At 40.3% G+C, this 12743-nt stretch overlaps 1 protein-coding gene across 1 annotated transcript in view; it reads right to left on the bottom strand.

Annotated features, from left to right (window-relative positions):
• Positions 1-12743, bottom strand: part of LOC128169908 (uncharacterized) — a 319330-nt gene that overhangs the window by 176097 nt on the left and 130490 nt on the right. The gene's annotated exons all lie outside the window — the stretch shown is intronic.

The following is a 12743-nucleotide window of genomic DNA, read 5'->3' as shown; positions in this document are numbered from 1 at the left end:
TTCTTGCGTGTGCTGCTGTGAATTTGATCCATCGTGTGGTGGATTACGCGCTACATGTCAGTTGTGAGTATATATAGTTGGGAGAAAATGGTCTGAGGGACCAGGAATGAAATTCAAATTTGGACGAGCCAGTTCTGGGAATCCACAGCCTGGTAGAGTTAGTTTTACTAATAATAGGTGTTTGTGGTACACCTATGTTGGGAGAGTGCCCGGTATAATGTCACTTGGAGTGGGGAGGAGGAGATTTCACTGACTCAGGGAGCTTTAAGGGACCAGCCGAATGATGCACCATGGTTTGAGCAATTCTATGCCCTGATCCGGGAGAAAAAAGGTCAGGACGTTGGGGTTCTGCAGGAAGATATAAGCACACTTGAGTCTAGTGTAACCTTCCAGCTAAGCTCCATTGACAGAAATATGGGTACTATTATTTTTATTATTTATTACCCAAATGTTAGCAGGCATGTTGGGTGTGATAAGCCTCAGCCTGTTGTTACTCAGCCGCCAGAAGTCGGGGTAACTGGTAATCAGCCAGCGGTGGTCGGGAGCCAGTGCGGAACCTTGGTCTCCCTGGGGATTGACCGGTGTCTCAAAATAGTTTCCATTCCTCATCAGTCGGTTTAAATGCCTCAAGGACAGCCTCAGCTGTAATCGCTTATATACAGAGGTACCACCAAGTACTATTTGCTCAGACTCTATTTGGTCCGGCAGAAGTACAGTTTATCTCAAAGCAACGTGCCGAGGCTTGGGAATTCCATCATTCAATGTCAGCAGCATTGAGACTGTCGTGCTGTCACCGAAACTGCTAAGGTCCATTGTAAGCAGCATTGACACCTTGCTAGTCCCTATAGCCTTCGGGTCTGCACCTAGTGCAGAAGGCAGCCAGGATTCCGGCTGTCATCATTATGGTGTATTTGTGAGTCAAGCTGCAGCATCTGTTGGAGGACAGTCATCAATCTTTAGTGGAGGTGGAATGCCTATGTCTCAGAAGCTGATGTCGACCACTGCATGTAGGTCACAGCTGCCAAGTTTGATTCCTCCTGGCAGCAGAAGCAGTGTTAGATTATCCCTGCTGAAGTCAAGGTTGCAGGCCTCTCACACTCATTTTTGGTACCAAAAAGGTACAAAGGTAAGGGAGGCTACCTCCACTGTTGACTGTCATGCAGCAGTTGGGGGAGAGGACAACTACAGTACCGATCAGACCCAACCTAACACCAGAGTAAACCCCAACTAAACCCCGGGTTTACTTTCTGGGTTTACTTGGAGTTTACTCTGGGTTTACTTTTTGAAAATTTGGGTCCACTCAGGGTTTACTTTGGGTTTACATGGGGTTTACTTTGGGTTTACTTTGAAATTGCTTTTAAGGTCATCTGTATGCACTGAAGTGTGAAGCAGACTAGTATTTTATCTTACCATCCTACTTCCTGTTATTCCTACCCTTTGTATATTCCGAATACACAGTTAGCTTCTGCTTTCAGGAGTATACTTCTGACTGGGTTTACTCTCTGGGTCCACTCTAGTAAACCTGAAGTAAACCCAGAGTAAACCCGGAAAGTAAACCCAGGGTTTAGTTGGGGTTTACTTTCTGTTAGGTTGGGTCTGATCGGTACTGTTTGACTATATATCAAAACTCCTAGAAGATCTTCAAATAAATGCACCAGCGGAGGTGAGGGATAGAGCGGTAGGCTTGGTAAAGAAGTATGCTGATATATGTTTGCAGTGAGTTATCTAGATTTTGGGAATTTTACCAAGATTGAGCATTGCATAGAAACTGGAGATGCTCGACCCATTAAACAGTGGATGCGCCGTATGCACGGTGTTTTCAAGGGGAAGGAGGAAGGTCATTTAGAAAAAGGCTCAAAGCCAACGTTAATCAACCATCATTCTCTGATTTGGCGTCTGCACCGGTACTGGTCAGAAAGAAGGATAGGAGTGTTCGGTGGTGTGTCGACTACTGGGCATTGAATAAGGTCAATGTCAAGGACACAAACGCATAGCCTCTTATCGAGGAGTGTATGGACACACTAGGCGGTAACCGCTGGTTCTCCAAGCTGGATGCCAATGCTGCATACTGGCAGATCAAGATACACACAGATGACAAGAAGAAAACTGAGTTTATCACCAAACATGGCCTGTTTGTGTTTACCAGGATGGGGTTCGGTCTTCGTAAGGCCCCTGCAACCTTCGCTAGGACAATAAATTTGATATTGCACAGACTGAACTGGACAATAACACTTGCATTTCTAGATGATGTCTTAGTGCTTGGGGCTTGAGCAGAAGCTCACTTGGACAATTTGAGACAGGTGTTTGAGCATGTGGTGATTTTTCCTACTATTATAAGTGTGGGGGTGAATTCATCGGGCACCGCATGAATTCGCCCATGTGCAGAGAGATATAAAGATAAATCAACTGCAAACATTCGAGATCGATGTAATTGTTCAAGAAGTATATATAAAGATATTTAACGCCTACCTGGTAAGTTGTTGATCATTCCTATCGGTTTCCCCGATTATCTCGCCATCTTAGCAGTGGGAAACACGATAAACAGCGCTGCGAGCAGGATCAATTTTGATGTAAGTGGGCAAGATTGAAAATTCAATGCCATGCTGAGACAACATGGTAGGCGCCATTTTGAAAAATATATTTTGTATGTCATAGTTTTGTACTTGCAGCAAGCCGCCAAGTGTTCATTTGTTGAAATATTGGTTTGTTTTATTTATGATTTATTGATTTAGTGTACTTTGAATGAATTAATGGCTCAGAAGATGCAAACAGCAGGTGTTGGTAGGGGGGCCCGGAAAATTCTGAATGGCCGCTACATTCAGTCTGAGGGAAATGACCAGGAATAGCGTCAGGGATGGGCTTTTATCTACAGGTAGGGTACATCAAACGACGGGTGGATCCAAGAGTCATGGGGAGAAGTAAACGGAGGATGATCTCGAGAAGAGGCAGTTTACAAGGTATGGTAGATGGTTTGGATATAGACTTCGAATGTCTGAAGAGTGAAGTCGATTCTATCAGGACAGGTATTGGGTCGCTCGAGACGTCCAGTATGACGGAACAAGTATGGCGCAGCAATGTTAAGGCATCCCTATTCTAAAATACGGCTGAAAAACGATATTATTTTAATCATCGCAAAAATACTTTGACTGGAAGTATTTCTTAAAATCTATGTTACATTTATTGCCACCGATGTTAAACTTTATATTTGATGCATTTTTGTGACGTCATATGTACTCTGTAAGCACGTTACGGGCGATTCCTAATATTGCAAATGATCTATATAAATTGCATCGGCGCAGGTGATTAACGACATCAAATTATACATATTTTTAAGAAAAATCTTTTGTTAAGTCATATATACTTTTAAGTTCTTGCTTGGGAAAGAAATAGATATTTCGTTTATGGAAGATATTGCTGAAACTTTCCAAAAAATCAACAAAATAATGCACATTTTTACTATTCAAAAGCGATTTAGAAAATCTTGGGGTAAATCCGTAGGTTTCCCAAGCACGATCCACATTAGTACTTATATTCTCTACCAATTTTACGTAAAATATTCTAAAATTGTGTTGATCTTTCACCTGCGCCAAGCTGGTTTTACATGCATTAAAATTTCTTCATTCAGTTGTTTACACGTAGCAGGGAGTCCCCAAATATAAATAGTCTTTTACTTAAAACGAAGCTTTAAAACTGCCGATTATTTGATACTGGTTTTCAATATGAAAAACTTCTGTACGTCTAGCATTAATGGCAGCATCTATGTAAAGGAAACATGCGGTATTATACTGGTTTGATATAATTCACTTTTAACGTTAAGATACATATTCCCTGAGAACTATCGACAGGAATGCAGATAATGACGTCAAACTTAATTATGACGTCATATCGTATGAAGTACAGACAAGTGACTTTCTACATATCGCTGTAAAATCCATCAGGAAGCCTTAACATGCCCGCGGGGGTGTTAGTTCACAGATTAGGGAAATGTTTCAAATGTCAGGTTTGTCGAGTGGAAGTAAATCTCCGGAAATTCAAGGTAATGCTGCCAGCTTCCGGCCAAGTCAGTCACAAATTTCCAGTAGCCAGGGGGGTCCTTGGGTTCCTGGAGAGGCTGTACAAACAACTTCAGCAGATGGGGGGAATGCTACATTCTCTGGGGGTCCAAGGGTTGTGTTGAGCTCGGTAAGTTCTGTTTCCGCAGGGGGGCAGGCAATTCCTAGCTTTCCCCGTGTCATTGCAGAAGTCCCTAAGGCAGATGTAAGCTTCATGCCATGGCCAATGCCTGGTGACAGAAGCATTAACGCAAGACTCACAGGTATAGTACCCAACCAGTCTAGGGAAATGTCATCAGGAGTCATAACCCAGGGTAGTGTAGCTAATGTCAGTAGCAGTCAAAGCCCTGGGGTTGGGGGTCAAGTTGGGGGAGCCCCTATGCAAATGCCAATGACCCAGTCCTGTACAACACAAACTTGGCATTTATGTCAAATTATCAGGGAACTCCGTCTGGACAACCAAAAACAGGTATACCTGAGAGTAGGCAGCCAGTCATGTCAAATGTATGGCAGTCAGGGAGGACCCCTAGTCCTATATTGTCTAGCATTCATAGGTCTCAGTTACCCAGTCCTATACCGCCAGGTAGTAGAAGTGGAATAAGTCGGAGTATTCCCACTGAGGTAAAGGGTGTCAAGTATAATGGGGATGTAGAGTGGGGTCCATTCTACTCAAAGTTTTCAACCATTGCAGAATATAATGGCTGGTGTGATGCATATTGTTTGTTTGCACTTAGTTTGACACTAGGGGGGGTGGCTTTGAAGTATTTTGACATTTTGCGCCGCAGGGGTACTACACTAACTTTTCAAGAGGTAATACTTCGCATGGAGGAGAGGTTTGGTCAGCTTCCCAGTTAGAGTTGAATTCAATTACTCAGAAACCTGAAGAGCCAATAGACCAGTGGGGTGATAGAGTAATGGACTTTTGGGAGTGGGACCTTGCCTGAAATTTTTCAGGAACAGTTGATAATGAGATTTGCTTTAGGATACTTAGATTGTGAGGCGGATCAGCAATTAATTGACTGACCGCCAGATACCCTAGAGGAGGCTATTAAGAGGGTTAAGACATTCCAGTTTAGTCGTTGTGCAATTGCTCATCACCAAAGGGCTGTAAGGTCAGTCCCAAATGAAGTTAGGTACCAAAGGTCAGTATCACCTGTAGAAAATCGTTCACCTGAGTATGTGTCAAGGGGGCATCTAGTAGATAGGTCTGGCGATGCTGTAGATAAACAAAACGCAGGCCAACACCACAGCCCAGTGCCATCTCTATGTTACTAGTTCGAATCGTCAGGGGAATAGAAAGCCAAAAATTTGTTATGGTTGTAAGCAGCCAGGTCACATGAAGCGAAACTGTCTGCAACGATCACATAACAATTATGCAGGTCCCCCAATCCCAACTATCAAAAATACAGAGCACAATGAGCCAAATGTTTCTGTTTCACCACAGACCATGAGGGGTTGGGTTACATTTGCAGAAAATCCGTCAGTTAGTGCTGCACATGTTTTACCTAATGTTCAGTCTGGTAATCGGGGTGAAGGTTCAGGGGCATGGCATGTGTTGGTTGGAATTGCGGGTATGGAGGTGAATGTTATAGTTGACACAGCCGCAGATATTACAATACATGTAGTATCACAAAAGGTTTGTCTCTATGCAACCCAAGCCGCACATTGTTGAGGAGTCAAATATAAGACTTGCAGGTGAGGTGACTGGTATGTGTGCTAAATTTTTGGGTAAAGTTGAGATTACAGTTGGTGGATATAGGTTTGTTCATCCAATTTATGTTGGTCCATCGCAGGATAAAATGTTGTTTGGAATCGATTTCCTTAAGTCACATGGTGCACAAATTTCCTGTGAGACAGGAGCTCTGAGAGTCAAAGGGGTACCAGGCATGATTGAAATGTCTAGTGGTGTGGATAAGTTGGTGCTAATTGCTGTATCATCTCGGCGGGTGCGGATTCCATCGCATACTGCTCAAGTGATAGAATATGATTTGGCTAATGAGATGTCAGATTTTATCATTGAACCAGCCAATGTCTTTCCATTGGGTATTGTTGCTTCCAGGACTTACAATAATTCTGGGAATAAGGGCAAGTTCTGTGTCATAAATATGACTGACCGCGGTCATTTTGTTAAAACAGGAAGTGTTGCTGGTATAGTGACAGCAGCTTGTGCAGTCAAAAACAGCAAGGCGTTAGTGCGTCGGGTGTCAACAGAAGGGCAAAAGGATTGTGAGCATGTCAGCTCGCTTATCAGAGATCTGAAGGAAAACGCTCTGACCGCCAGGAAGCAGTCAGTCTTGTAACTAAGTTTGCAGATATTTTCGCAGTCAGTGATTTAGATTTGGGCAATTTTGTAGAGATTGAGCATTGTATTGACACTGGCGATGCGCACCCCATAAAGCAGCGGATGCGCAGCACACCTGCAGTTTTTAAGGAGAGGAGTAATCCAGTCCTCTACTTCAGACTGGGCCGCTGCTCCAGTGCTTGTTCGAAAAAAGGACGGAAGCGTGAGATGGTGCGTTGACTATCGTGCACTGAACAAGGTCACAATCAAAGACAGTTTTCCTTTGCCACTAATAGAGGAATGTATGAATACCCTATCAAGAAACAAATGGTTTTCAAAGCTTGATGCTAATGCAGCTTACTGGCAAATGAAGATACACCCAGATGATATGAAGAAAACTGCCTTCATCACGAAGTTTGAACATTTTGAAATATCGCAGATGGGATTTGGTTTATGTAATGCCCCTGCAACATTTGCCAGAGCTATCAATTTAGTGCTGCACCGCCTTAACTGGAAAGTTGTTCTTGCATTCTTAGATGATGTGCTAGTGTTGGGCAAAACTGAACAAGAGCATTTAGACAATTTGCGCCAAGTTTTTGAGGGTTTCCGCAGTTTTGGGTTAAAGTTCAAACCTCGCAAATGTGAGCTTTTTTGCCCTAAAGTAGAATTTTTGGGGCGCACAGTAAGCAAAGATGGTGTAGAGATGGGGAGATCAGTATTTAGAGGCAGTACGGGAATGGCCCATGCCAAAAGATGTCAAAGGAGTTGAGAGGTTTCTCGCAAACTATCACATTATAATATAACGTTCCGCATTTCTCTAAAATTGTATTATACACACATGTTCCGTTGCTATGGTAACAAGCTTTAGAATAAGGAAAATTATAATATTTTTAGGCATTTTTAAATGGATATTATTCAGATATAATGAATAAATATATAAAATCAAATGGTGAGAAAAAATAAAGTATGTCCTTAACTTTAATGACACTTCAAAAAAATTCTGAAATTTTCTTAAAATAACTGCCGTTGCTATGGACTTTTCAAAAAGTAAGAATTTCTGTGTGATTTTTTACGCAACTTAATTTTCCATAGCAACAACACTTCTATGTTGCATAACAAAGGTTTTTGTGGTGTATAATGAAAATGTTGATATATTTTTACAAGTTCCAACTAAAACAATTTCAAATAAGTTCTAAAATCAGGAATAAAAGCATATCAAAACTAGAGGTACTGTGAGCAAGCTCACAATTGATACCCCCCGCTAAGAAAAATCATAACTCATGTATTTTTTCTAATATAGAAAATATTGAAAGAATCTATTTCATCGTCCATTTTCTATAAATAACAACTGGTCTATTTTTTAAAACTGTTAATGCTTATATGAGTACACAAACCAATTTCTATTCTTTAAATTCCATTTTAGTTCAAGTTAACTGTTAATGCATGAAGACATTTGCATCCTTATGTTAACAAACATGACTCGAATCAAACGAAATTCCACATGTCAAGCAGCCACTTAATATAAACATTTTGAATTATTGGTATACTGAGCCCGATTTTTTTTTTTAACAATGACCTTGAACTTCCTCAATTATCCATTGGTCAAGGTCATGACATACTCTCAGGTTATAAGCATTCTTGATGTGAATTAAGAAGTTCCAATATTTGTCCATTAGAAAGATATGGACTGGACACGAGTTTTATACTTTTCTGCAAGTGACCTTGGCCTTGCCCAAATGACCTTGGGTCAAGGTCATGACACACCCTTAGGTCATAAGCAATCATTGTGTGAAGTAAGAACCTCCAATGTTTCTCCATTAAAAAGATATGGACCGGACACGAATTTTGCAATTTTTTCTGTCAGTGACCTTGACCTTGCTCGAATGACCTTGGGTTAAGGTCATGACACACCCTTAGGTCATTAGCAATCTTTGTGTGAAGTTAAAACTTCCATTGTTTCTCCATATGAAAGATATGGACCGGACACGAATTTTGCACTTTTTCTGCCAGTGACCTTGACCTTGCCCGAATGACCTTGGTTCAAGGTCATGACACACCCTTAGGTCATAAGCAATCTTTGTGTGAAGTAAGAACTTCTAATGTTTCTCCATAAGAAAGATATGGACCGGACACGAATCGAACAGACAGACGGACAGACGGACGGACGGACGGACGGACGGACAGACGGACGGACGGACAAGGTGATTCCTATATACCCCCCCAAACCTCGTTTGCGGGGGGTATAATAATCTTAAATTTCTCAGTTTTTCTTAATATTTGGCCTTGTTGCCATAGCAACGGATGTCAATTTTCATGATAAAATATATATTGCATAAACATTTGTATGGATGTAAAAATTTGACAGTTTCCCATTTGGGCTTATTAAAAAACCGCAGAAAACTGATTTCAAAAATGTGTATCGGTTTCCATGGTAACATTTTAAAAGTATTGGTTTCTCCATCAATTTTCTTATATAATTAAATAATTGAAAATAGGAAAAAGGCTGTTTTATGTCTTTGATAGTTTACATTAGTGGGCAAAACCTTCTAATATGGCTTCAAAGTAGGTAAGTTTTGCTATTTTCCCATCCTTAGCCTCGATTACCATGGCAACGGTTAGCCATAGCAACCAACTTTTAGTGGTTTTTTGCGTTTTACACCTAGGTGTGTCCATGTATGAAATATAAGGAAAATTGGTGACTATGCGTGGCCAGACCCTTTTATAAATCATTGATTCTTACATAGAATTGATCTTAAGTCGAGTTTTTATTGTTGGCGGATGGTCGCTGACATGAAGAACTATGTTCTCACATGTGATGTCTGTTATAAAAAAGTGGGGTCCATTACCAAATTGTTCTGCTTTGAAGAGTTATCAAGCAGGTAGTCCAATGGAAAAATTCATCTTGTTTTCATACGACCATTACCTCACACAGAGAACGGAAATGAATACATACTCATGATGGTGGAAAGCTTTACAAAGTGGGTGGAGTGTGTCCCACTACCATCACAGACAGCGGAAGTGACTGCAAGAGCTGCCATCAATGAATTTTTATCAAGGTTTGGGTACCCGTATGAAGTGTTTACAGATCAGGGAAGGAACTTTGAGAGCGAGCTATTCCGAAAAATGTGCAAGATCTTGTGGATCCATAAAACGCGGACAACACCGTACAGACAATCAGGGAATGGCCAAGTTGAGCGTTACAACCGCACCCTTATGGTGTTACATTGATGGCTGTCCTAAGAGCTGGGATCAGTACTTGGGCCAATCAGCAGGTGCTTTGAGGTCTGCTATCAATAGGCACACTGGGTACACAGCAAACAAATTGATGTTAGGGAGAGAAGTCAAAGTGCCCGCAACTATCCTGTATCGACCAATGATTTTCAAAATGGGAAGGAAGGAGAAGTAGATAAATATGTGCGTGATTTGCAAGAATATTTGCAAAAGTCACATGAGACTGCCAGGGATAAGTTAAAAGCCACACAAAAAAATGAAGCAGGATTTTGATATAAGAGCCAGAGAACACCAATTTAAATTAGGTGAAGCTGTGTACTGGCACCAGAACACAGGAAAGAAGGTAATGTCAATGTGGATAGGCCCAGGTGTCATAGTTGAAGCAAAGTCCGACACAGTTTTTGTGAAGTCATGTCGGGAGGTCAAGATCATGCATCATGAAAAACTTAAGGTAGCTTGTGGGTTTACGGCTTGTGAGAAAACATATCCTGAAAATTTGTCCACGTGATCTATAGGTTTTAGAGTTTTATTTCTAAAATTTATTTGAAATTCGTCTGCGCGGTAACAATGTTATCGTGTTTTAAACACACTGTCGCTGATAAAATTAAGCAACGCCATTTCAATGAAATATATACTGTAAAACGAGAAAATTTGGCGCATACGTATTTTAGCGCAAACGCAAGTGCCAGTACAATAGGGCAATCATATTTTAGCACATGCATCTTTTCTTTAAAAAAGAATACAAAAAATGTTGTAGTTTGATAAACGATCACGCCCAAAATTTAGTTCTGTGTTCACTCAAGCACGTGAACACAACAACTTTAATTTCTATCTCGCATGCAAGGTAAACTGTCTTTGAGAACAATACACTTACTTTTGTGTAAATCATCGGTAGATAGATATGAAAACTTCATTTATTTGGCGATGATGTGTAATTTTTGTTGGTAAACAAATTTGAGTTATCGGACTTTGAATTTAACGTGTCGACTTGGATAACACTAGAAGAGTCCCAAAACTAAAAGTGAAATCGAATGCTACATTTACCATGAGTTTTGATCACCATGAGAGAATCTTTTTCACAGTAATTTTACATTAAAAAACCCACAAAAAATAGGTATTTTCTTGTTATCTTTATATCCACTAATCAGAGATCAAAGAAATTATGATCAATCATGTATTGTCAGCGTTAAACGATCGCCACGCTTTATCACATTTTCACCTTGAGGCGCTAAATGGAAGTGGCATGGGGAGAAGCTTAATTTTGAAGGTGCTAATGAGAGATGTTAAAAAGCAATTAAAACTAAATTAATCAATCCATGTTTAGGCACTTATACCCGATAACCCATACCGTTTACCTGTGTAATTGTTTAAACAAACAGAACCGAGAGCATCTGATATTTAAATGAACACTTCTATATAGCCTTAAAAATGGACTGACGTTATTGTTTTGCAACTTGAAGAAATTAAATACATATGGAAAACCTTTGGCGCACTATTAATTTTAGCGCTCAGAGGCAGTTGCGCCAAAGGTGCTAAAATTTGTAGTGCGCCATATTTTCTCGTTTTACAGTAGTGAAATGCACATCTTTGTCGAGAAATGCATTTCAAAACTATGCTCCAAATATTAAAACGATTTAGACGAAATTAGATGTACTTAGTAAAATACCAGAGGAGATATTTCTTAATCAATTGATAAAAAATAATCAATATGTGTTCTCGGCCAATTTTTTGCAAAACAACTTCAAAGATTTAAAAGATTTCACAAAACCTTATATTTTCATTATGACGCTAGCCCAACGTCATCATTTTCTTACGTCTGAGAACCCAAAAATGATTATGCGTTTATTGACAAGACTAGCTGATTAACACAAATTTGAACATGTAAATACTAATTACATATTATTATCGACTGCACAAATGCAATGTGCAGTCAATAACATATAATGTAATGTGAAGAGGAGAAAATGGCTAATTCTCTTTTCATGGAGTTCCAACGCATAAACATATCTTATAGAACAAAATGTGACAAAGTAAGTCACGTTTTTATTAATGAAATTTTAGCACTTGATTATTATAAATGTTTGTAGAAACTACATTTAAGCCTTTTGACATATTTCCTTTTATGTTTCTAACAATCATTTGTCATTTTAAAAAAAATGTATAAGTTTGCTATGACGGTCAACTCTTTACGTCGAATCCTATTGTGACGTCAGCAAACCCGCGAGCTACTTTAAGAAATGTGATGCACGAAAACTGTTAAAGTGGTTGGTAGATTACATGAGATCACGGCAAGTGACCTGGGTGATCATCCAGATGATGAGGTAAGTGCTGGCGGATCAAGCAATACAGATAGTGCTTCCGCCAAAGACCCTGAGGAGAGACTTAGGAAACAGCCTGATGGACCATTCAGGGGTACAAGGTCTCATTCAAAGGGTATCACTAAGCATGATGAAACTATTGTTGCAAAACCGCCAAAGAAAAAGGTACGGAAGTCATAATGTGTGTAAAAACAAAATCCAAAAGGGTTAATGGTGCAATGTGATTCCTGCAGAGACTGGTTTCATCTGGAATGTGTGGGTATGACTGCTGAAATTGCAGAAAGCATACCTCTTGCCCTGAGTGTTCTCTTATAGATGGGCAGTAGGAAAAATGTATAAAAGTTTTTGGTAGTTTTATTAGCATTTATTAAACACCCAGAGCTTTTAAGGTATATAACTGGTTTCAAAGTTTCCTCAGATATAATTTACTTGCTAATATATTTTAATTTTAGATTCAGCGATGGAGGAGCAATTCCAATTGTATGTGTTTAATGAGGAGGATGGTATGTTCGAGGAGGAGAGTGCTGGTGGGCTGCAGGAGCCGCTTGGACAAGAGGCCAGTATGACTGTTATTGATCTGAGCCAAAGCAGTAGCTCAGATCAGGAAGTTAACATGCGTCCTTGTCAGGAAAGAACACACACAAAGGAAAGGGGAGTAAGAAAGTGCGCTGTACACAGTTGCACGAGACATTTTCAGGAGCTACACCGATGCTTTACCACATTAGGAGGGACCATGCTGGAGGGGCACAGAATCCTGAGGAGTTTGTGTCTTTCCTAGCGGATTTATCTGAACACACCAGAGAGCCTGTATTACAGTCCCTGAAGAGGTTAAGGGCGGGGGCTGAGAGACAACTTGGGAGA

The sequence above is a fragment of the Crassostrea angulata genome, unplaced genomic scaffold, assembly GCF_025612915.1.
Source record: "Crassostrea angulata isolate pt1a10 unplaced genomic scaffold, ASM2561291v2 HiC_scaffold_257, whole genome shotgun sequence".
Lineage (NCBI taxonomy): Eukaryota > Metazoa > Mollusca > Bivalvia > Ostreida > Ostreidae > Magallana > Magallana angulata.
Note: the sequence above shows the minus strand (reverse complement) of the source record. Positions and strands in the feature narration are given on the sequence as shown.